Consider the following 22,760-nt stretch of genomic DNA (forward strand, 5'->3'; position numbering starts at 1 on the left):
GGTCCCTTAGGGACAAGCGGCCTCAGGATCCACGAGAGCAGAGTGGCCCCAGGCCCCAGCTGCCCCACCTGCCGGCTTGCACCTGGGGGTCACCGCCCACCTGCATTCACTGGAATTCCTCAGGCCTGACCAGCGGGAAGCGGGGGCGGGGCCCAAGCTGCCTGTCAGGCTCTCGTTTTTCCCCTGACCTGGCTGGATCTGGGTCCCCCCACAACCTCTGATGTGGCAACCCCCTGGTGGTGCCCAGGGCACACACACACTCACACCCTCCTCCACGTGGCCTCTTCCTGGGGGTGTCCTTGCCCTTGGCTGTCCCCAACTCCAGAGGGTTTACTGGTGCAAGGCTGTCTGGGACCTCAGAAGCCACATGCCTGGGGAAGTCCCCACACAGCCACGCGGTGGATGGAGGCTGTACGCCCAGGCCAGCCTGAAGGAGGAGGCCCGTCCACCCACGGCGGGGGTGGGGGTGGGGTGCCCTCTTCCCACCCCTCTGCTTTGAGCCTGGCTGAGACAGAGGGTAGACTTAAAGAAGGACTTCCTGGCGGCGTGGGGGCCCGGCTCCAGGTGAGTGAGGGGACTGGGAGAGCGGAGTGGGCAGTGGGGCGGGGGAGACGGGCTGTCTCTGCCATTGTTCTTGGGAGGAGAAAGCAGCCGTGGGGGGAGGCTGACCCCCAACCCTTTCCCGGGTGTCACAAGCTCCCTTGGAGCACAGGGGCTCAGCAGCCTGGCCTGGCACAGCGGGGGCAGGCGGGGGCGGTGGGAGGCAGCTTTCAACTCCATCTCTGCCTGGGAAAAATTCCCTTTCATGTGGCTGCCTGTGATCTCTCCAGGCGGCTCTGCCGAAGGGGGGGTCCAGCAGGGAGTAGGGGGAGGTGTTGGCAGCTGGGGGGCACCGTCACCCCCCATAGGAGGAAAACTGCAGCACCTCCGGGACCCTTAGGGGGCGGAAGGGTCCATCGGAGGAGGGGGGCCGGCCAGCAGGGGGCACCGGGGCAGGAGGCCCCTGCCTGCCCCCGCACGCTGGCAGCACGCAGTCTGCAGATGGCCTGGGCCGGCCCTCGTTGGCACGCCTACAGGTGTGGGGTGGATGGCTCTGGTGCCAGCCCCGGGCGGGGGGGGGGGTGCTGTGACTCAGCCGGCCTGTAGCTTCAGCGTGCCAGCCCTCAGCCCGGCCATGCCTCCTGTGCCACCCCCCACTGCAGAGACACCCAAAGCTCCGAGCTGCCGGCCTGCAGCTTGGGCCTCTTCGCGCTCGGCTTTATGGCAATAGCGTCTGGAGGAGGCCAGCACAGGGGTAGCTATGAGTCTGAACACGTGGTGAGGACTCAGTTACCTCATCTGGAAAATGGGACGATAGTCTCTCCCCTTAGGGTTGTCAGGATGAAATGAGATCACACGAGGGGAGGGCCTGGCTCCCAGTGTGCACTGCTGCGGCTGTTGCTATTTTAACACTAATTCACTGAAATCTTACGAAGATGTCTCCCATCCTCTCCCCGGGCTGTGAAGCCCTCACCACCCCCTCTCTCCCTCTCCCCCGGGTGCCCCACCCTGCCCTGGCCTGCCCTGGCCTCCTGCTCCTGTCCCTGTCCATGACAGCATGGTCTCTGTTGGAGTCTTCGTCTTCCTGAGCCTCCCTGGGTCCCTTGTGTCTCTGGCTCTCTCACCTCTGGTCTGTTGGCCATAGGCGCGCACCTGCTGCCCTCCCCCTGATGGAGCATGTGCAGAGACGCCACCGGGCAGGCTGTGTGTCTTCAGCCGTCCTCAGCTGAGCCTTCACCCCAGGCACCCGGCACCCCCTCCTGGCTGATGGGCATGGTAGAATGGGGGTTCAAGAGGCTGGGCGCACCGCACACTGGGCTAGAGAAAGCCTGACTGCTGAGTAACCCCTGCATGGGCTCTCCTGAGTGGTGTGGGGGGGACATCCGTGCGACAGGAGTCCTCGTGGCTGTGGCTTAGTGAAGTCAGTGGCCATACTCGGGTGCTCTGTGACATGGCACGTGTGATGCTGTGACATTGGGTGATTCCACGTGTGTGACCATAGCCACACAGCACTGATGTTGTAGGTCATTGCTTGACGCTGTGATAACACTGAGTGTGTGACACTGCATCTGTGTGACGTGCGGCAGCCGTGCTGTGCCTGGTGCCCAGGGTGTGGCCCTGGGATGCTGCCGATCACCCTGGCGTGTGGTCACCACACGCACCTTGCGTCCTGGGTGCCCGTGGTCCTCCTCGGGGATGCTGACTCCTTTGCCACGTGCATCATTGCCACAGCCTGTGCCTGGGTCTCTGCCCTGACAGCCAGGCAGCTCTGGGCGGTGAGTAGGGGCTCTGGCAGCCCCTTCCTCCCAGCCTGGCCCCCAGGCCCAATCTGGATGGGGGAGCTGGCGTGGGGGCAGCAGGCGCAGTTCCCACGGCTGCTGTGGCCCCACTCCCAGCCCCATCACGGCGGGCTGCAGCTCCACAGAATATCCTGGCAACCCCAGCCTCTTTGTTCTCCACGGCCGCCAAAGGCCTGCCCAGTGCCTGCCAGGCGCCCCTCCCCCACAGCAGTCAGACCTGGCCTGACCTGGTCTCTAGCTGTCCTTGTCCCTCACTCTGGCGGGGGCCCTGGCCCCGGCCCTGGGCCTGACTCTGACGTCGGGCTGGGCCTCTGGCTCTCTGCTGCAAGCTTGTTCTGGGCAGTGTGTGCAGGAAGGAGGAGGCAGGACAGCTCCTGTGGCTGCACTGGGTGATCGTGGCCTAGAGCTGGGCTCTTCCGAGTGCTTCCTGAAGTGCCAAGGCCAGTGGGAGACGGCGGTCTCCCGTCGGGGGCACTTGGACTTTGTCAAGTAACTAGTTCTTTGGCTCCAAGAAATCACCAGACAGGATTGCCCCCATTGTACAGATAACAAACTGCAACTCGGACAGAGAACAAGACTCGTCCAAGAGCAAGGCTAAGCTGGGGCTGGTGGCTGGCCCTGATCAAAACCCAGGCCCCCAGCTGCCTTGGGAGAAGGACTGGTCACCTGCCGAGGAATGGAGAGGGGCCTGGGAGTGCACACCTAGGTCCCTCCTGCTGTTAACAGCCGTGGTGTGTGTGTGTGTGTGTGTGTGTGTGTGTGTCCTTGCGGGGTGACCTTGGCCAGGAAAGCACACAGCCAGGAGTTGTGGAGTGGGGAGCTCGTCAGCAAGGTCACCTCAGTTCAGGCCTCCCGGCATCTCCAACAGGGACAGGAGGCTGCCAGCCCAGGGGGCAGATGCTGGCTTGGGGCCCCAGCCTCCATTCCCAGGCCCAGCCTAGCTCTGGACTACGACAGAGGGGGGTGGTGACAGCCACACAGCTGAGCTGGAGTCAGGCCGCCTGCCTCTGACCTGATCACAGCACCAGCTCCCGCCCAGCCCCTCTGCCCACCTGCAGCTGTGGCCCCAGCAGCCCCCAGCATGGTCATAGTGCAGACCTCAGCCCCAATCCCCTGCTGAAAGGGGGCCGGGCACAGAGAGGCACCGCTGTCCCCCAAGGTCACACAGTCCTGTGGGGAGTCCTGGCCCCAGAGGCGCGCGTCTCCCTCGAGGGCCCTTCCTGCCACATTGAATGGGGAGCAGCAGCGATGATGGAGGGGCATGGAGGGTCCCCCGAGGCCGCCGGCCGGGCTGCCAGAACGGACACTTTCATCTCTCTCCGCCTGTCGACCTGCCATCTCTCGCAGCATTGAATTCCCCTCCTGCCCAAGAACAAGGGCTGCCTCAGATTCCAGGCAGCAGGGCGTGAAGATGGGGCGGGCCCAGGGGAGGGAGGCCGGGCCTGCTCTGGGGGCTCCAGGCCTGGGCGCAGCACGAGGGGGCTCCGTGGCCACTACCCCAGCCTCCTGATTAATTCCCCAGCAGAGGCAGGGCTGCTTCCTGTCCCATCTCCCTCCAAGGGCCCTTGCTGAGCCCTGCAGGCTGGGCCAGGCATCCCCGTGTCCCCCCCCCCCCATCTCCGTGCTGATCGCTTTGGGTGACAGCAGTGGGCTCCAGGGCCGCAGGCGCGAAGGGCAGCTCGGACACCTGGCACAAGGAGGGGCGAGGAGAGCTGTGAGCGAACAGTCCTTATCGCCTCTCAGGACATACCTCTCACCTGTGCGTTTCCAACGCTCACTGGGCGCTGCCCACAGGTGTGGGAGACTCACCACCAAGGACCTGCTTACCCAGCGCCTCCACGCGCCATGGTCAGAGGCGTAGGATCCCTTCCTGCCTCCAAGGCGGTCAGCTGGGCGGGGCCAGTCCCCTGCCCGCGTGCATGCCCGCCCACCCGCACTCAGCGCTCACGACTCCAGGAGGGCACTGGTGAGTTAGCCCCCTTTTCTAAACGACAAAGTTGGGGCTCAGAGAGGCACAGAGACACGCAAGGCTGCACAGGCGCCTCTGCTTGCGGGAGGAGGCCTCCGGCACCTGGTTACGCTTCAGGCTGCGCCTGGGAGCACCTGCCCACCCACAGGCGGCCGTGATCACACCCAGGTGTGGGCTGACCGCCGCTTCCTTCCATCAGCTGCTCTGCCCCTTCTGACCGTTTCTTTCCTTCTTTGTCTTGTTTCACTTTGGGGGACATATTTATTGCTCTACAGATCCGAATGCCCCATAATTTCCTTAAACAAGCATTCTCGAGCCCAGAAAAGCCTGCAAACCAAGGGTGCTGTGTGGGTGGGGCCCGGGAGTGGAGGGCAGCCTTGGTGCTCTGGGGGTCCAGGGTGGGCACGGCCTGTGCCTCCCCCTCCCTGGAGTCTCTCTGCCTGGTTCTGAAGCCTGCCCAGGAGGAGGGGGCACCCCAAGTTTTGCTCTGCAGCAGTGGGGTCCACAGGCAGCTGCCAGAGATCCCGGGGGAGTGGCTGCCAGGGTGAGGCCAAGGGCAGTCCCAGTGCCGTTGATAAGGAGACAGGGCCTCTTGAGCAGGGCCACAGTGAAGCCATGGAAACATGCCTGAGGTGTGAGGCTGGCCCAGCCGCCTCCCCCAGGTGGCCGCCTCCCAGGCCTGGCGGGGGCGTGTCTTCGCCCTCCTGGGGGCCAGGCCTGGGCTGGCACTGCACAAGCTTGCTGTCACCCCAGTCCATTTCCCCGGGGCCAGGCTGGAGTCCAGCCTTGGGTGTGAGTGGGCCCTCGCCCCCCGCCCGCTCCAGTCCCCGCTTCCCTATCAGTACGTGTGCATTATTTACCTTAAAGCATTTTGATAAATCATAATAGCAGAGACATCTGCTGTCAAAACTGCAAACTGCATTTGAGGCTCAGCTGGTGGACGCCGAGGGCTAGAGGCCAGGGATGCGAGGGCTCTGACGCTCCGGGGGCGACAGGCACGCCCCCACCCCTCGTCCGTGCCTCGGCCCTGAAGGGACCCCTCTTCGCCAGCTGCTGATGAGAAAAACCTTCCCAAGGAGCCTGTCCACCCCCCAACTGTGTTCCTCCTTCCTGCCTCCCTCTGCCTCCGAATTAATGCGGCGGTGACAGCAGCGCGGCGAAGTCCCCCGAGCGGAGATTAACTCCCGGGGCAGCGCGGGCGGGCTTGGCCATGGGAGCCTGGGGGTGGGGGTGGGGGGCTGACACGCAGACCTCACAAGATTAATCACCCTGCAGCAGCCTCGTCACGAGGCACCCCGCGCTCGACCCCTGCCCGCAGGAGGGGCGCTGGGTCCCGTGTCGGGGGCCTGCCCTGCCTCCCCCAGCCCCCACGGCTCCCAGTTCAACTCGTGGGAGGATTTGGGGAGCTGAGACAGCGCTCCTTTCTCATTTTCTCTTCCCTTCCTGGTGGCCCGCAGGGACTTGCGGACCAGCGGCAATCCTGTGGTCTCTTTCCCTCCCCCAGCTCCTGGTCTGGTTCAGCAGCCTGGGAGGGGGAGGCTGGGACTGGCTGGCCTACCTACTTGCTGGGGCTGCTGGCCCCTGTGGACTGCTGCACTGGCTGCCTGGGCTGCACTGTTTGTATGCGGAGGGGCGTGGCTGGCAACTACCTAGAGAGGACCCCAAGGGGGGGGGTCAAGAGAAAAGGCCGCCTAAGGCCAGGCGCGGGCAGGGATGCACAGAGGCTTCCTTCTCAGCGGTAGGCATCACCCGCAGGGATGTGAGAGGAAAAGACGATGTCCCCTGTGACAAGGGCCGGTCAGCCCTCCAGCCTTGCACCTCTTGGTCATCAAGAGATGCAAGTAGCCTGGGAGAGCCAAGGGGGCTTCCTGGAGGAGGTGTGAGTCAAGCTGCTCACTTACTTAGGAGGTTTGGAGCCCCGTCCTTCCGGGTCAGTGAGGAAGCCACACAAGAGGGAGCCCCAGATGCCGTGAGGGCCCACTTCACGATCCAGCATACAAGAGTGCATTTCATGGGGGGTTCTGGACCCTGGAGAACCTTTGGAGGGGCTGCCAGCTGCAGCGGAGCCTTTCGTCAGCCTGATGTTGGGGGCCCATGGGGCTGGGGTGGGGGACCAGCCAGAGGCCACGATCCCCACCACCTCTTCTTCTTTAGAGGAACAAAGACGTCTTCCACATGGGGCTTGGGCTTGACAGGAAGTGACCTGTCTGTTGGGGGCTTGGGCCACTCGTGACAGGATGGGGATCCATGTTACAGAATGGCCAGGCTGGGGGCCGGTGTCGTGGTGTAGCAGGTGAAGCTGTCCCCTCCCATAACAGAGCGCCGGTTCAAGTCCCGGCTGCTCTGCTCACCATCCAGCTGTCTGCTAATGTGCCAGGGAAAGCAGCCGAAGATGGGCCCAGTGCTTGGGTCCCTGCCTCCCATGTGGGAGACCTGGATGGGGTTTCTGGCTCCTGGCTTCAGCCTGGCCCAGCCCTGGCTGTAGCAGCCATTTGGGGAGTCCACCAACAGATGGGAAGATCTCTTTCTCTCTGTGTGTTTCAAATGAACAAATAAGTAAATCTTAAAAGAAAAAAAGAGGCTGGCGCCGTGGCTCAATAGGCTAATCCTCCGCCTTGTGGCGCCAGCACACCAGGTTCTAGTCCCGGTCGGGGCACCAGATTCTGTCCCAGTTGCCCCTCTTCCAGGCCAGCTCTCTGCTGTGGCCAGGAAGTGCAGTGGAGGATGGCCCAAGTGCTTGGGCCCTGCACCCCATGGGAGACCAGGAGAAGCACCTGGCTCCTGCCATCGGATCAGCGCGGTGCACCGGCCACAGCGCACCAGCCGTGGCGGCCATTGGAGGGTGAACCAACGGCAAAGGAAGACCTTTCTCTCTGTCTCTCTCTCTCACTGTCCACTCTGCCTGTCAACAACAACAACAACAACAACAACAAGGAAAGGCGGGGCTGGCTGGAGGGCGTCAGTATCCACTCCCTTCCCACAGGTGGGGGTAGGACACCTGCACCCCCCAGGCCCTGAGCTAGGAGCAGCAGAGTCTTGGCTGAGAGAATTGGGGCTGCCACTGCCGTCCATGCGCTCCCGCTCACTGGCGCCAGTCACATGACCAAAGGCAGAGCCAGCCCTTCCCGCCCTGTGCTGTCCCAATTAGTGCCGCGGGGTTACCTTTCTGCATCAGTCAGCCACTGTTTCAGGCCTCTCCTTGGAGCTGAAGAGCTAGGAGGGTGCAGCCATTTGGGGGTCACGCAGCCCTTCGCTGCACCTGTTATGCCCCCCTTGCCCTCATCTGCTTTTCCATCCACACCCCCTCACCCCTGACCCTGTGGCCAGCAGCCTTCATTGCTGTCATTTGTTGTCATGGGAACCACGCGGCTGTGACCTGGCACAGGCAGGAGCAGACCCAGAGCTCCTCGCAGGGGATGCTGAGGGTAGCTGGGGGCGCCAACCTGCCCCTCGGCTGGGTGCTAATGCACCCCCCCAGGGATGCCGAAGCTCACGTGGGGAGGATGACACAGATGGGGGGTGGTTTCTGGAGTGCAAGGGGTCAAGGCCTAACTGCCCCCAGCCCCTGAAGTCCCTGTCCCTTTCCAGGCCCACCTGCCTAACCCAGCTCCAGGCTGCTGGTGGTGGGGAGGGGTGGTGGGTACCTTTCCATTTCCCTCACTGCCAATGGGAGCGCAGAGCCCTGAGCTCAGCTCATTCTCCAGGCTAAAAATACCAGGGAGGCAGCAGCAGCAGCTCCCCCAAAACCCTGGCCACCGCCTCCCCTCTCCAGCGCAGACACACACACACACACACACAGACCCAGCCTGGACCAGACACTAAGGTGCTGCTCACCCACCCACACCATGGTCCAGGAAGGGTCTTGAAATCCCACCACTGAGACCCAGATCCAAGGTCCTGCCACCTCTGACCCCAATTTGCTGTGTGATCCTGGGGTAGTCCTTTGGTTTTTCCTCTCTGGGTAACATGGGTATTACCTGGCTGCCCCCACCTCCTTTAATAAGTGTAGCAGCCCCACCAGCCCCCTGAAGTACGCACCAGTCACAGCTGCTTTTCCAGACAAGCTCACTGAGGCCGGCGCGGGCAGGGTGCTGAAGGGCCGCTAACCTGGACTTCGGTTCCAGCCTGGACCTCTCTTGCCCTGCAGTGGTCAGGTGAGCTCCGGGAGCTCCAGGTGTTGTTGAAAAATAGACCTGTGCCCCCTGGCAGGGCAGGGTTCCTGGTCTGTGAGCTGGACTGAGAAGGGGGTGGGGAGTCCACACTGCCCCCTCCCCAGGGTCTGGTTGGGCTTGCGGGGTGTGCCTGCACCATGGTTTGTCAGAGAGCTGGCCAGGGTGGGGCTGAGGGTCTGTCCTGCCCACCCTGGGTGTGGCCGAGGCTCAGACAAGCAGTTAGCAGAGGCTTGGGGTGAATGTCCATGTTGCTCATGTACCTGGCACTGGGCAAGGCGAGGGTTAGCAGCCAGCTGCCCAACTCTGAAGGCAGCTGCGGGGTTCACTGTGACCCTGCAGCTGAGGTCAAGGTGACTGTGCCCCTGTCCATCTGCCCTGGCCCACGTCTCCTTTCCACCAGCCCTGGGTTCCAGAGTTCCTCGTCGCTTTCCTATTCTCTCTTAGGAACCCGAATTATCTAGTTTCATTTGAGAACTGTGCGGGGGCAGGATCCTCCCGGGGTACCAGGAAAAATCCACCACTGGGCACTGGGCGCCACACCCTCAGGGGCTCCGTCACTGAGTGCCCACCCTTCTCCCCACCAGCCCTGCCACCCACTTCCACTGACAGTTTGAGACCCCCCAGGGCTCACCTCCCTTCGCACCAACGTTTGGAGCTGGCCAGGATATGGATTTTCTGAGGGGCCACCCTAACCTGCTTTCAGGCACACGCGCTAAGTAAGCAATGCCAGCTCTTCCCGGAGGTAGGGAGGTAGCCGTGTGACCCTGGGTCGGACACTTCGTCTTCCTGGGTCAGTTTTTCTATCTGTAGAGCAGGTGTTCAACAGCACCTCGCTACAAGGGTTGTGTGAGGTTTCAATGAGACATCCCCACTCTTCCTGGAGGCTGGCAGCGAAGGGGCATGCTCCGAGAGAACGCGGGGCTGTTTGTTCCTGAACTGAGTGCCCGGAGCTGCCTGAGTCGCTGGGTGGCGGAGCCCGAGACGGCAGCTGGAGTCCCCAGCTCTGTGCACCCCAGGTCTCCCAAAGACAGGCCATGGCCCTGAGTTTTATGAACGTGCTTTCAGCCCATGAATGAGCGCCGTCACGCAAGGCATTAATACACTGCACCACACGGGTGGGGAAGATGAAACGGCTATTAGGTGATTAGAAGTGAAGCTGATGCCCACCTCTTGGTGCTGTTACCTCTTAGGAAAATTACGAGAGGCAGCCCAGGGGGAGGATGGTCCTAGGGTTCTGGTGGGGTGGGGAAGGGGCTACCTCCTGGAGCCCCATTTGGTCTTTGGAAGAGGCAGGCCCCCGGGGCGAGGGGTCTTCGATCCTGGGCTGTGGAGTGGGTGCTGGGACCAGACGCTGGGCATGGGCCTGGGTTCTGCCTCCTGTGGGTCCCTGGGTCAGGACCTTCCGCTTGCCAAGCCCCTGAGTTTGCGCATCTGCAAAGGCAGGCTAATAACAGAAGCTCCCCGGGCCCAGGCAGGGATCCAGGGAGATGACTTCCAGAAAGCACCCAGCCAGGGCCTGGCGCATAGTAGGTGTTCATTCTGTAGCCAGGATTGGTAGCAACATCATCCCCGCCATGTCTCCCTGTGAGGATTTCACGGCCAGCTGCCCTTTCTTAGGCTGCCCGTGTGCGGTGTGCACCTGGGGTAGGGACGGGGATCCCGTTCTGTAAGATGAGAAAAGCCAGGCCCAGCCAAGGGGCCAGGGTCACACATCACTCCAAGGTGGGGGCGGGGGCGGTCAGGAACAGCGCTCCCCACACAGTGCAGTGCCTACCAGGCTGAAGAGGTGTCATGGCCTCCTCCCTTTCCCCTGCACCTGCCCCTGCTGGGCCCCAGGTGAACTCCGGAGAGCTAAGGCCCGCGCGGCGCTCTAATCAGAGCGAGGCCGCAGAGCAGCACGGGGAGCGGGGATGGGCTCGGCAGGTAGCAGGGCCGGCGCAGCCGCAGGGAGGCTGCGAAGCCGGCGGCCAGGCCGGCGGTGGGCTGCGGAGGGTGCGCGCTGAGGGGGCGGGAGAGCACGGCGCGGGTGAGTCACCGTTTCTGGGCCAGGCAGGCGGCGGCTGCGGAGCGGGGGGCGCATTCCTGGCTGGCAGGGCGGCCGGCACTAATGTCTTTCCCACATGGCCCCGAGTTCCCCGCTCGGCACGATCACACGGGCAAGGCGCTCCCGCGGCCACCCCCGCCCCAGCTGCCGCCTTCCCACAGCGAGGGGAGGGAGGGGAGCGCGCGGCGGAGCGGCCCCTGCGCGCCGGCGGGGGTCTCGCCCCGCGGTCCGCACCCGGGAGCCAGGAACCGGGCAGCTGTGCTCAGAAGAAGAGAAGGGGGAAGCGGCCAAAGGCAGGCGGCCCCTTGGCCACGTCTCTGCCCCCCGACCTCCCCTCCTCCCACGCGGCCCCAACGCTGCCCGCCCCCTTCCCGCCTTCCCGACCTCTGGGCGCTGGGTGCGGTGCAGTGGGGGCGATCCGAGGCGGAGGCGCATCCGGTGGGGGCCTGGGCTGGGCGACTCCTGGAAGAGGCCACACCCAGCCCCGGTTGCCTAGGGTGGAGGACGGCCCTTGGAGGGGACTCGGAGCGCTGCTCTCCCACGCAGCCCCTGTCCCTGGGGCAGGCCCTGGGGGGAAACTGAGGCTGGGAGGGAGGGCCACTCAGAGCTCCTGGTCTGTTAGGGGGAGCTGGCGTGTGTCCCTGCCAGCTGGGCTCAGAGGCGCTAATGACAGTTAAATGTAGGGAGTGAGTCACCTCGGGGCGGGGGGGGGGGTGGAGTGGGACCACCCCCAGATGTGGAGGTTGCAGGGAGGTGTGTCTCCCACACTCCACCCCCTGCCCCTGGCCTGGTGGGGCGGGATTCTGACCTAGCTGACCCTCCCGCGCCCCTCCCCCCAACCTCCCAAGGCTGGCTGGCCGCGTCAGGCGCGGGGGCCATGGGACAACGGGGTTGGGGGAGACCCCAGACCCCAGGAAGGGGCTTGAGCATCTTGAGGTGGACCAACACCCGGGATTTCTCGTGGCCCTGGGCCCTGGCTGGGGATGGGGGTGGGCCCAGGCCACACTGAAGACCCTCCCACCCCTACCTCTGTCTACTCTGTCTAGCCTTGCTCAGGCACCAGGCTGTGGCCACACAGGGTGCGGGGACGTGGGTCTGTAGTCCTGGTGGCGGAGGGGGAGGTAGCGCGAGTGTGTGTGCGTGTGTGGGTGTGCGCGCACTGGCCCCGGGACTGGGTCTGTTTTTGCCGCGCAGTGTGTCTTCGTGACTTTATGTGCAACTGGCTGTCTCCGAGTGGGCCTCTGTTGCAGGGGCTTGGAGGGAATGTGTCTCTGCGTGTCTCTGTTAGTCACTTCTATGTGTGCCTGTGTCACCAGACCCCATCCACAGGGTCCCTGGCTCCTCCTTGAGCACCCCGCTGCCACCACCAGGAGCCACGGGGTTAGGGGAGCCAGCCTGGGAGGGTGCTGTGGTGGTGGGGGGTGAAGCGCCCGCCCGCCCGCTGTTTCCCAGATGGAGTAGCCTGGCTGGGTGGGCAGCACTAGGGGGTGGGCGTGGGCCGCCACGGGAGAGAGAGCAGGGGAGCCTGGGGGGGGCCTGCTCAGCAGTCCCCTCCCTACTCCCTCGCTCCTAGCCCAGCGCCTCCTGGCAAGAGCTTATTTGCATGGTATTTACATTTCATTTGCATCGCGTTCAATTAAAAACCTGACCAGCTCCCGCCTGCCTGGCGCTGCCCGCCCAGCCTGGTGAAAATGTTGGTTGGGCACTGCCGCCTTCCCACCCCCCCCCAACCCCCCCACGGACTGACCGATGTGGGAGGGGTCCTCCCCTCAGTGAGATCATCTGAGTCACCCATCCTAGAAGTGACAGGGCTGGAAGCACAATGGAGAAACTGAGGCCCAGAAGGGCCTGCCTCGAGCTGCAGGCCACGGCTAGCGTCAGACGTAGCGGAAGGGTGTCAGCAGTCACGGCTTGCTGGGCCAGGAGTGGGGCCAGCGCCTCGGCTGCAGTACCCACTGGGGCTGCACCGCCATTGTTATCCCCACTGCACACATGAGAAACCAAGGCCAGCGAGGGCCAGCCCAGGGCCTCTCTGTCAGTGTGACTTCCAAGTCCCTGACCATGGCTCCCAAAAGGCCAAGCCTCCCTCCTCCTGGTGAGACAGGGTCATTTCCCCAGGGTCATTAACTCCAGGATAGGCCATTGCAGCCCTCACCCTAACCTGGGGGCTGGTGCTCTTCACTGATAGCCTTGCTGGTGCCTGGGTGGAGGAGGGAGCACCTGCCCTGTGGAAGTCCCTCCTGGGACCTGGCTGCAGTCTTTCCTGTTGCCAAGTTGCCCTTGGTGGGCCCTGCTCAGAGCTGGTGACGTTGTGAAAGGCAGGAAAAGACCCTGAGAATGAAGCGAACCCAGAGGCATCCGAGTCACAGAGCTAGGGGAGAAGGGTGAGTACGGAGATCTGACCAACATCTGAGCCACAGGGCAAGCTGGGGCCCTGTGACCCTCAAGGCCTGCCTGGAGCCCCTTGCATTTAGCAGGAAGCTGGGAACTCAGTTCTGGGGAGGGAGTCGGGACTCCTCGTGCTGCCCATGCAGGGGTCACTTGGGCCTAGGTAGGAGCCTGGTGTCCACAGGACCCCCATACACCTCCTTCCCACCCCCCCTTGGTGCTGGGGGACCTGGCCACTCAGACCCCTCCCTGGCCAGGGTGACTGGTTCAGCAATGGGTGTGTGACCTGAGCCTGACCGATCGGGTCCAGCTGAGTCCGAAGGCCGTGGCTGGAATTATTGGCAAGGGGGGCATTGTCTGTCGCAGCAGCTTGCGAATTCTCTCCCCACTCTGAGGAGAGCTGCCCACTTGTGAAGCCAGCAACGGCCACGGATCCCCTGCTACTTGAAGCCCAACACTCTGGTTTGATTCTCAGAGGGAGACGAGTGGTTCCAGATTTGCTTCAGCCGCTGTGTGTTGGGTCTGTTGAACTTGCAGCCTCAGGTTCAGAGCTCGTGGTGCCTCCTCAGCCCGTTGCTTGCGTCCAGCCTGTGTCCGTGCAGGTCTCCCCTGCCTGGAACTGGCCCTGCACTGACCAGTACCCAAGGTCAGCTTACCTCCTGGCCAGGTTCTGTGCCCACCCTTCTCTCCTCACAGCCATCATGGAGAGCCCCGGGGACTTCTGTGTCCGTGCCCACACCCGGAGCTGATGATCCTTACCTGGGCCTGCCTCTGGTAACGCGAGCTCTTGAAGAGAGGAGGGCTGGAGCGTGTGGCTGGAAGCTTAGCTTTGGCCTCGGGCAGCCTGGGTCCCAGTTCCAGCCCATCTGGGTGAGCTTTGAACCAGCCGCTCCTCCTGTGAGTTTCCTCTTCTGTTTGTTTTTATTATTCATTGACATAGAATTGTACCAATTTATGGAGTTCCCATAAATGTGGAAATCGTGAACTTCCGGATTTTTAAAATGAGGATGTTGGGGCCCGTGCCCGGGCATGGAGTTAGGCCACCGCTCGTGACCCTGGCTTCTCATTTTGCAGTTTCCTTTCAAGTTCTGGCCTCTCTGCTTCTGATCCAGATTCCTGCTGATAAGCCTAGGAAGGTAAGACAACCCAAGTGCTTGGACCCCTGCCACCCACTTGGGAGTCCCAGATGGAGGACCTGGCTCCTGGCTTTGTCCTTGCCTAGCCCCAGCTGTCGTGAACATTTGGGGAGTGAGCCAGTAGATGGAAGCTCTCTCTCTGTATCTGTCCCTTTCTCTGTCACTCTGCCTTCCAAAACATGGAGTCAATCGGGGGTGGTGCTGTGGAGCAGTGGGCGAAGCTGCCACCTGGAATGCCAGCATCCAGTAGCACAGCACTGGTTCCAGTCTGCTCCACTTCCAGTCCAGTTTGTTCCCTGCTAGTGCGCCTGGGAGAGCAGCTGAAGATGGTCCGGTGCTCAGATCCCTGCCACCCACCAGGAAGTCCCGGATGGATCTGGCACAGCTCAGGGCATTGCAGCCATTGGGGAGTGAATTGGCAGATGGAAGATGTCTTTCTCTCTCTCTCTCTTCTTTTTCTCTGTAAATCTGCCTTTCACATAAATACATCTTTTTTTTTTTTTTTTAACAGAGAGATAAAGGTTTAAAAACTGAAATAGAGGCCGGCATCATGGCATAGTGGGTTAAGGTGTGACACCGGCATCCAATATGAGCGCCAGTTCGAGTCCCAGCTGCTCTGCTTCCAATCCAGCTCCCTCTAATGCACCTGGGAAAGCAGCGGAGAACAACCCTAGTGGTTGGGCCGCTGCACCCATGTAGGAGACCCTGGTGGAGCTTCTGGCTCCTGTCTGCTCCAGGTTCAGCCCTTTCAGCCATTTGGGGAGCGAACGAGCGAATGGAAAATTCTCCCTCCTCTCTTTTTCTCTCTCCCCTCCTCCTCTCTCTCTCACTATGCCTTTCAAATAAATAAATAAATTAGGTAAAACAGGGACATCGGGTGGACATTTGGCATTGCACTTAAGCTACTGCTTGGGGCACCTGCATCGATGTGGAGTTCTGGATCGCTGCTCGGCTTCTGATTCCAGCTTCCTCCCAGTGCATGTCCTGGGAGGACGGAGTTCTGGGCTTCTGTCTTCAGCCTGACCTGGGCCTGGCTGTTGTGGGTGTGTGGGGGAATGAACCAGCAGATGGGAGCACTCTCTCTGCCTTTCAAATAAATAAGTAAGGACATGAATGTCAAGGGGGGTGTGGAGAGGACTCCGAGTCTGCAGGAGAAGCGCAGATGTGGAACGCAAGGCACAGTCAGCCCACAGGTGTTTTCTGGGCCCCCACAGGTGCCCCGAAGTGAGGGCTCTGCTGTGCAGCACCCACAGGCATAGGGCCTGCCTTAGGCAGCACCAGCACAGCGCAGCCAATCAGGAGAGGGCTCTCGCCGGCCTCCCAGCTCTCCCCTGCCTTCTCCCGCACCGTGGCCCTGGGTGGGGGGAGGTCCGGCCAGCCCCTCCCCCTCTGTCGTCCCTCAGTGCCTTGGAGCCAGTGCAGCCGCTCTGAGTTAATCTCCTTGCCCGTCAGGGGGTGACAGGAGGTGTCTGTCATTCGGAGCCTTGCCGGCTAATTGGGGCGCAGGCGGCGCGAGCACGGGAAATGGCCGGAGGGAAGGAGGAGGAATGAGGCAGGGAAGCAGCCTCACCTCCTTCCCGCTGGCTTGCAAGGGGGCGAGGGGGCGAGGGGGCGGCAGACGGGAAGGGGCAGGGGCTGGGAGGAGGGGACTCCGTGACCTTGGCCTGAGTGCAGGTCCTCTCTGGGCTGTGCGATATTAATCACAATCATACCGGAGAGCCTTTAGTGAGCAATTACTGTGCAGATCCCATGCCTGTGGAAAATCTCCCGTGGTTTTCTAGGGCCTCTGGAATTCATGCTGGACTCCTCCAAGGGCCTTGAGGACTTCCAGCCCCCGTGCCCTCGGGGCTCAGCCCTCCCTGCCCCTTCTCCTGTGGCCATTCCATTTTTCCCCAGAGCAAGCTCTTCCTGCCCCCAGGGCCTTTGCACTTCCTGTTTGTGCTCCTTGGAACCTTTCTCTCTCTCAGCATGGCGGGCTCCTGCTCCTTCTTCAGATCTGAGTCCCGCTGACATCTCAGAGAGGACGCCTTTATCCTCCCTATCCCAAACCCCTCTGTCCCGGCTCTGGCTACCCTCGTACATTCTCCTGCTTATACCTCCACGGCCTTTGTTACATTGCGCAATGCTGCTTTTCTGTTCGTGGTTTCTGTTCATTGCCCCCTGAGAAGGGAGGACCTTGTCTGTGTGATTTACTGCTGCAGCCCCACGCCTAGAACCGTGCCCCGCACCCGAAGACTCTCTGCTTGTAAAGGATGAACCCTGGTGAAGCGGCGAAGACTCTGCTTGTACCCTCGCATCCCATCCCACGGCACAGGGCCTGGCTGTGGCTCCAACTCTGCTTCGGATTCCAGCTTCCTGCTAATGCGCAGCAGGTGGCGGCGGAAGTAGCTGAGTCTGGTGCCCATGGGGCAGGGCCCGCTCCTGGTGCCAGCATGGTCCAGCCCCTGGTGCTGTTGGCATTCGGAGGAATGAACCAGTGCATGCAAGATCTCTGCCTGTCTCTGTCTCTCTGCCTTTCAAGTAAACAACAACGATAAAAAGAAGTAACGGGTTTCAGGCATTCTCTAGAGTACCTAATCCAATGTATTTGTCACAAAAAGTCTTTGGACCTTGATATTCTGGCCATTTTGAGGTGAGGAAACGGAGGCAGAAGGAGTCCCCAGTGACTGTAAGTATGGGACCTGGGCCCTAGGTGCACAAGGAGACGCGGCCAGAACCCCGGCGGGAGAGGTCATGGGGCTGAGCAGCTCGGCTCAGAGCAGAGAGCACACGGTTCGGTGGGAGGGGGCTCTGGGGGCCTCCACTCGGCCTGGCCCTAGATAGAGGGGCTACCGTGGGGGCAGGCAGGGAAGCTCCCACACCTCTCCCTGAAGTCTGCGTCTACCTTTCTGGCCTGTCAGACAGCTGCCTCTCCCGCTGTCCCTCGGCTGCCCCCCGCACCGCTGTCTGGTCACAGGTCTGATGCCCACCTGTGCTGCCTTCTCCAGGAAGCATTAGTGTTTGTGCGGTGGTCATCTACAGGTGTCCCCACACTTGTCAGACTGTCAGTGTCTCCTGTCACTTGCACATGGGTGGCACCTACTGGGTGCCTCCAGGCCCGAAATCTCAACCTTGAGTGGGAGAAGGGGCTTAGGGGGCTGCAAGATGCCTCTGCCCATCACAGTCCTCAGCTGCCGATACCTCTGGGCCAAGCAGACCTCATGATGCTCATTCCAATGACAGCTGGCTCCAATCAGCACAGGTTGTTGGCCTGCGCGCTCTCACACGGGCCAATCACAGCGCTCCTTCCTCCGTCGCCCCAAGGGTCTGACTTGGTTGAAGGTGCAGGCTGAGGCCAGACCAGGCCCAGGAGGGTCATAGAGTCACAGTTCCTTCTTTCTGGCCCTTGCTACCGTCCTGTTACTGGCCTCTCCGTGGCTTCCTGGCCCGCCCCTCTGCTTCCGCCTGGCCCGAGCAGCCCTATCACAGGAACAGGGAGGCATGAGGTCGGCAGGAGGCAGCTGGGCTGCGGTGAGGATGCTGATAGGGACAGGCCAGCCACCACCTGGCACCAAGGCTGCCTCTCCCTTCCCAACCGTGGTGGCAGGCGCCAGGTGCCCCAAGGTTTCCTGCTGCACTGGCTGCCAACCCTGCCACCCCACCACGCTCCTAGGGATGGATGGAGGGGCGGGCGCAGGCAGGAGTCCTGGAAGTAGTCAAGCTTAGGCCCACCCCGGCAGCCCCACCTCCTGCTCTGGGTCAGCAGGTAGGTGGAAGGGGAGGCTAAGTGAGGGACAGGGCTCCAGGGCCAAGCCTCTGTGCTTTCTGATGTTATGTGAACAGCATGCAAAACAGATGCAAATATTATGCAAAGCAGAACTTTGTTTTTCCAGTCAACAGTGCTCAGGTGCTCTGTAAGGGGGGCCCAGACACCAAGAGGAGGCAGGCAGTGAGGACGGTCATCATGGCTGCTGTGTGGGGAGCATGCCCCGTGCCAGCAGCTTCCTTCCTTGAAGGCCCACGGGGAGGCAGAGGGCAGGCAGGGCAGGGCCGTCTCCTGTGAGGAGCTTCCGTGCCTTTGATGGCTTAGAAGACCAGGTAGCAGAATGGCCAGACTCTCCTGCTCTGGCCCCCAGCAGACCCGGCTTGGGTTCCCAGAGCCACTTCAGTGCCTGTGACCTTGGGCAAGGCACTCCACCCCTGGAAGCTTCTGTTTGTTGGCTCATAAATTAAGAACAGGTCATTGTTCCATCTCAGGGGCTGGTTGTAAGGACTAGGTGACACGCGTGACAGGTATAGACCGGGGCAAGGTGCCCGGCCCTGCACAAGGCTCTGTGCGTGGGAATCCTGACTGTGGTGAACACCTGACCACCTCACCTGCTCGGACCTGTACATTTCTGGAGGACAAAATGCCACAGCTAACCGTCAGCAGTCTGGGCGTGTGGGATCCCACGGCAGCCTTGCCACAGCGAGGGCCGCTGAGCTGATGGGCAGGGCGGGAGGCCACGCCCACACTAGACCCCCAGGCAGCTCTTGGGGTAGCCCCAGCATGGGGAGGGGTCAGGGTCCCGGGATGCGGAGGACCCTAAGGGGACGGGTCACTCCTCAGTGACCCCATGTGCCCAGAGTGCTCTCCGAACAAAGGAGCGGTCAAGCTCCTGCCCTCAGCAAGTGAAAACAAGCGAGGGGCAGAGGCCAGGCGCTGCTGCGGGCGGTTCTGGCAGCAAGAGGCAGGTGTGTAAAGGTGCATGGGGAGCAGGGGACGTCTTCCCGTAATGACCGAAATAGATTAAGCATCTCCTCTTATCTGGGTTCCGTGGCAAACACCTTGCACCTTGCATCACCGCAAACCTCACCACCGCTGTCTCCGTCTCCTCCGTTACCAGCCACCTCCCTTTCTTTTCAAATGCTCCAGGAGACTGAGGCTTGCCCAAGGCCACTCAGCCGGTGAATGAGCACCAGGATTTGAGGCCTGGCATTCAAGCTCCAGCTTTATCCTTAACCTCTGCGCAGCTCCTTCGTGGTCACGAGGGCCGCATCCTGCTCCTCCGCCCACGCTTGCTCGTCTGCCTCACCCGACACCCAGCTCTCCTGCGGAGGGAGATGGCCAAGCCAGCAGCCTCGCCTGCGCCCTGCTCCTGGTCCCCTGCTTGCATTTTTGCTTTCCTAAGGTCTGTAGAGCAGCCAGAAGGGCCTGGCTGTGGGCCTTCAGCATAGCTGCTTCAAGATGGTGCTTGTGACACCCGCGTCCCGTGCAGAAGTGCCCTGGTTCAAGTCCTGCCTCTGATCTCCATCCCAGCTTCCTTCTAACGAGCACCCTGGGAGGCAGTAGGCGAGGGCTCAAATACTTGGGTCCCTGCCACCCATGTGGGAGACCTGGATGGCTGATGGCTGGGTCTGGGGAGAGAAGCAGGAGTTGGGAGATTTCTCTTTTTCCTTTTAGCCTCCGAATAAATAACTGAAAACGATTTTTTTTTTTTTTTTTTAGTCAGAGCTGAGTCCTAGCTTGAAACCTATCACAGGTTCCTGTTGTGCCTCCTAGAAGCCCCTAGCCCCCACCTGGCCTCCGAGGTCCTGCCCTCTGTCCTCTTGGGGTCTAGGATCCTGCCCACAAAGACCAAACCACAAGATGGCTTCTTTCCCACCCGGAGTGCTGTCCTGTGCCCTCCATCTGGTGAGGCTGCACCCTCTCCTTGGTCTCTGAGGCCTTGGCTTGCGTGTCACCTCCTCAAAGAGGCCTGCCCTGACTACAAGAGCTTAATATGGTTCCCTCCTTGAGGTTGGTCTCACATGACCTATTTTGGTCTCTATGGCTCCTGAGACGCGCCGAAGGCAGCCTGTCCAACTGTTTGTTTACTTGATTATGGTCTGCCTGCCTGAACCGGAACGTAAGCTGTGCGAGGTGGGGACAAGGCTTTGTTCTCTGGCGTCCCCACAGCCTACGGCGTGCCTGGCCCTCCGCGGGCACCCAGGCGCACATCTGAAGCACCGTGTGCGCCGCGTGACTGGATCAGGAAGTCCCAGCCCGTTGGGGCCTCAGTGGCCGTCTTGTGTAGGGCTCTGCCTCCTTCTCCCAGCCTCCCAGGGAGGCGCTGGATGAGATCAGAGATGGCAAAACGCTCCCTCCGGGGGAGGCAGGGCACGACGCCCAACGGGGGATGAGGTCAGTGCGGCAGGCACCTCTCCTCGGTGCGGGAGGCACGCCGAGCCGCCGGGACCTGGATCCCGGACGGGGCAGGGCAGAGCTCGCACCCTTTGCTCGGGTGCGAAGCGCGCCCCGGCGGGGGCTCCTCTTCCCCCTCCCCGGGGAGGCAGGTGGAGCTGCGTCCTCATCTTTGTTCCCATCTGGAGCGCGTTTGGCGCGGCGTGGCGGGGGCGGGGCTGCGCCCCCGCGGTGCCCGGAGAGACGGGCCCGCCCGCTTATCTGATCTGCGGCTAATTGAAACTCCCTGCTCGCGAAGGTCAGCTCGGTCCCCTGACAGCTGCCGAGCCGAGCCGGGCCGGATGGAAAACCCGGGCTGTGCAGGGCCCGGCGGGGCGCGGGGGAGGGGTTGCGGGGGGCTGCCTCTGCGGCAAAGTAGACAAAGGCGGCCCCTCCCGCCCCGCGCGCGCTGCTGGGGGTCGCCAGAGGTAGTGGCCTTCGCCCTCACCCTGCGGGGCGCTCCAGCCGGGGTCACGTGGCCTGAGGCTACAGGGGAGGGGGGCGCCCTTAATCCCTACGCGCCTTCCCACCCGGCTCCCACGCCGGGGCCCCGTCTGGGGTCTCTGGGAGAGTCACCCCCAACTTCCTGCCCCCACCCCGCCTCCACGCCCCGGCTCTGAGACTTCCTGCCTCCCCGGCTCCGGGCAGCTCGGGCTGTGGGAAGCTGGCGGGGCGGGGGCGGCCCGGTCTCCCCCCCCTCCCGCGCTCTACGGGGCGCTGGGGGTCCGGGAGGAAGTGTGCGCAGTGGGGGGGCACGGCCCGGCCCCAGAGCCGCCTTCCGGTGGGGCAGGTGCGGCTTCAGTCCTCGGAGGGCGGGCGGGCGGGCAGGCCTGTTGTTAATGGCGTTAGAGCGGGGTGTGTGTAGGGGGAGGTGGGGGCACCGCGGGGGGCCCCGTTTCCAGGGTTCCGAGTGCGGATGTGGTGAGCCCTGGAGACTCCAACCCCGCCCGCCGCCCGCGAGGCTGGCCCAGGCGCTGTGCGGGCCGCACGTGTGGCCCTCACCTGCCGCCGGTGCGCCTAGGCTTCGGGGCTCTCACACGTTAACGCCCGGGCCGTGGCCTGGGCGCCGCCCTTAAACCTTCGTTTAGGGCCTCGGCTTTCCCAGGCAGGAAGAAATACCCCAACCACAGATTTTCAGAATCGCTTGCTAAGCGCGTGTTCAGCGTGAAGCGCTTTAGCCGCCCAACAGTTCCATCTTGCTGATGAGCAAGCTGAGGCGCGGGGAGGTTGTGCCGTGGCCAGAGTCACGCACAGTCACGCAGCTAGAAGGGAACCGAGATAGGCTGGGCTCTGAGCCGCGGGTGGTCTGGTCTTGGCAAGAGCTCCGGAGTTGTGCGCCAATATAGGTCGATTTCCCCGAGCAAAAAAGCCCCTGGGCGGCGTCTGACTGCACGCGTCCCCGTCCTGGGCTTGGGCACGTGTGTTGTGGCGCAGTCCCGCGTGCCGGAGCCCGGGGACAGAGGCCTAGCTTGGCGCACGGGTGCCCAGGTGCGACATTCCCGGCTGGGACCCGGCGGAGTCAGATGGCGGGGGCCTGAGCCGCGGGCAGGGCGGAGCGGGGGCGGAGAACTCGAAGCTGAGTCCACGCGGGCCGCGGCGCCTGGGAGGCCGCAATCCGGGCGCCTGCAGCCGGCGAGGCGCGGGGTGACGCGCGGGGGCCCAGCTACCGTGACCTCCTCCGCGGTTGCTATGGAGACCGTGCACTATAAATAAAAAAAAAAAGGAGGAGGAATTTCAAACCCGTTTTCTACGGAGCTTGGCGGGTGGGGGGAGGAAAGCTCTTTGAATCGAGTTTCCCATTTCACCTTCCCAGGCGGCAGGAGCGCTTCCCCCGCAGCCCAGCCGGGAAATTGCCGCCCCTCACGCCGCGTGGCGCCCCCTGAGGAAGCTAATTAGCGCTGCCCGGGGAGCTGGAGACTGGGGACCCGGCCCCGGGGGGCCAAGGCCCGCCTTCTTTGGGGAGGGGAAGGCGCCTTCAAATTGCCCCCCTCTCCAGTCTCTCCAGGCGCGCGCGCAGCCCGGTGCGGGCCGGGGCACGGGGCGCAGGCGGGAGGTCGCATCTGCAGCTTTGGCGCAATGAATCAGGCGCGGCCGCCGCCGCCGCCGCCGCCGCCGAGCGCGTCTGGCATCCGGAGTCTCCCGGGATCGAAAATAATTTGGGCAAAGCGGTGGGAGGTGTGTGCGCGCGCGCGCCGAGGGGCGGGCGGGGGAGCGGGCCGGGCGGTGCGCGGGGCGGGGGGAGGTGCCATCCGACAGCCCCGCTGTGGTGAGAACAGAGTTGACACTTCTTTCCTTTCCACTTACTGCGGCAAGTACCGCGAGGAGGCTTAACCCTCTCGCTGCTTGGACCGGGCGAGGCGCCGGGAGCGCCCTCCGGAGGGCGCGCCCGGGCGGAGCGCAGGTGTGCTGAACCCTGCCGTGGGTCGCTGTGGCCCGCTGCGTTCAGCACTCCGGTTCCGCGCACAGGCGCTGCCCCCCTACCCCTTGATAGTCCTCCAGACGTTCATCCTGGGACTTTTCTAGATCTCTCC

At 62.8% G+C, this 22,760-nt stretch overlaps 1 long non-coding RNA gene across 2 annotated transcripts; it reads left to right on the forward strand.

Annotated features, from left to right (window-relative positions):
* Window positions 1-358: 358 nt before the first annotated feature.
* Window positions 359-14,917, forward strand: LOC103347890 (uncharacterized). Of its 2 annotated transcripts, none has more exons than XR_016236194.1 (4): window positions 359-564; window positions 13,609-13,809; window positions 13,987-14,048; window positions 14,560-14,917. It is a non-coding gene; the product is annotated as an uncharacterized LOC103347890 (long non-coding RNA). The 2 variants fall into 2 exon arrangements; XR_516398.5 differs by lacking the exon at window positions 359-564 and adding an exon at window positions 10,367-10,506.
* The last annotated feature ends 7,843 nt before the right edge of the window (window positions 14,918-22,760 follow it).

The sequence above is a fragment of the Oryctolagus cuniculus genome, chromosome 6 (genome assembly GCF_051225735.1).
Source record: "Oryctolagus cuniculus isolate XC-2025 breed Fujian yellow rabbit chromosome 6, ASM5122573v1, whole genome shotgun sequence".
NCBI lineage: Eukaryota > Metazoa > Chordata > Mammalia > Lagomorpha > Leporidae > Oryctolagus > Oryctolagus cuniculus.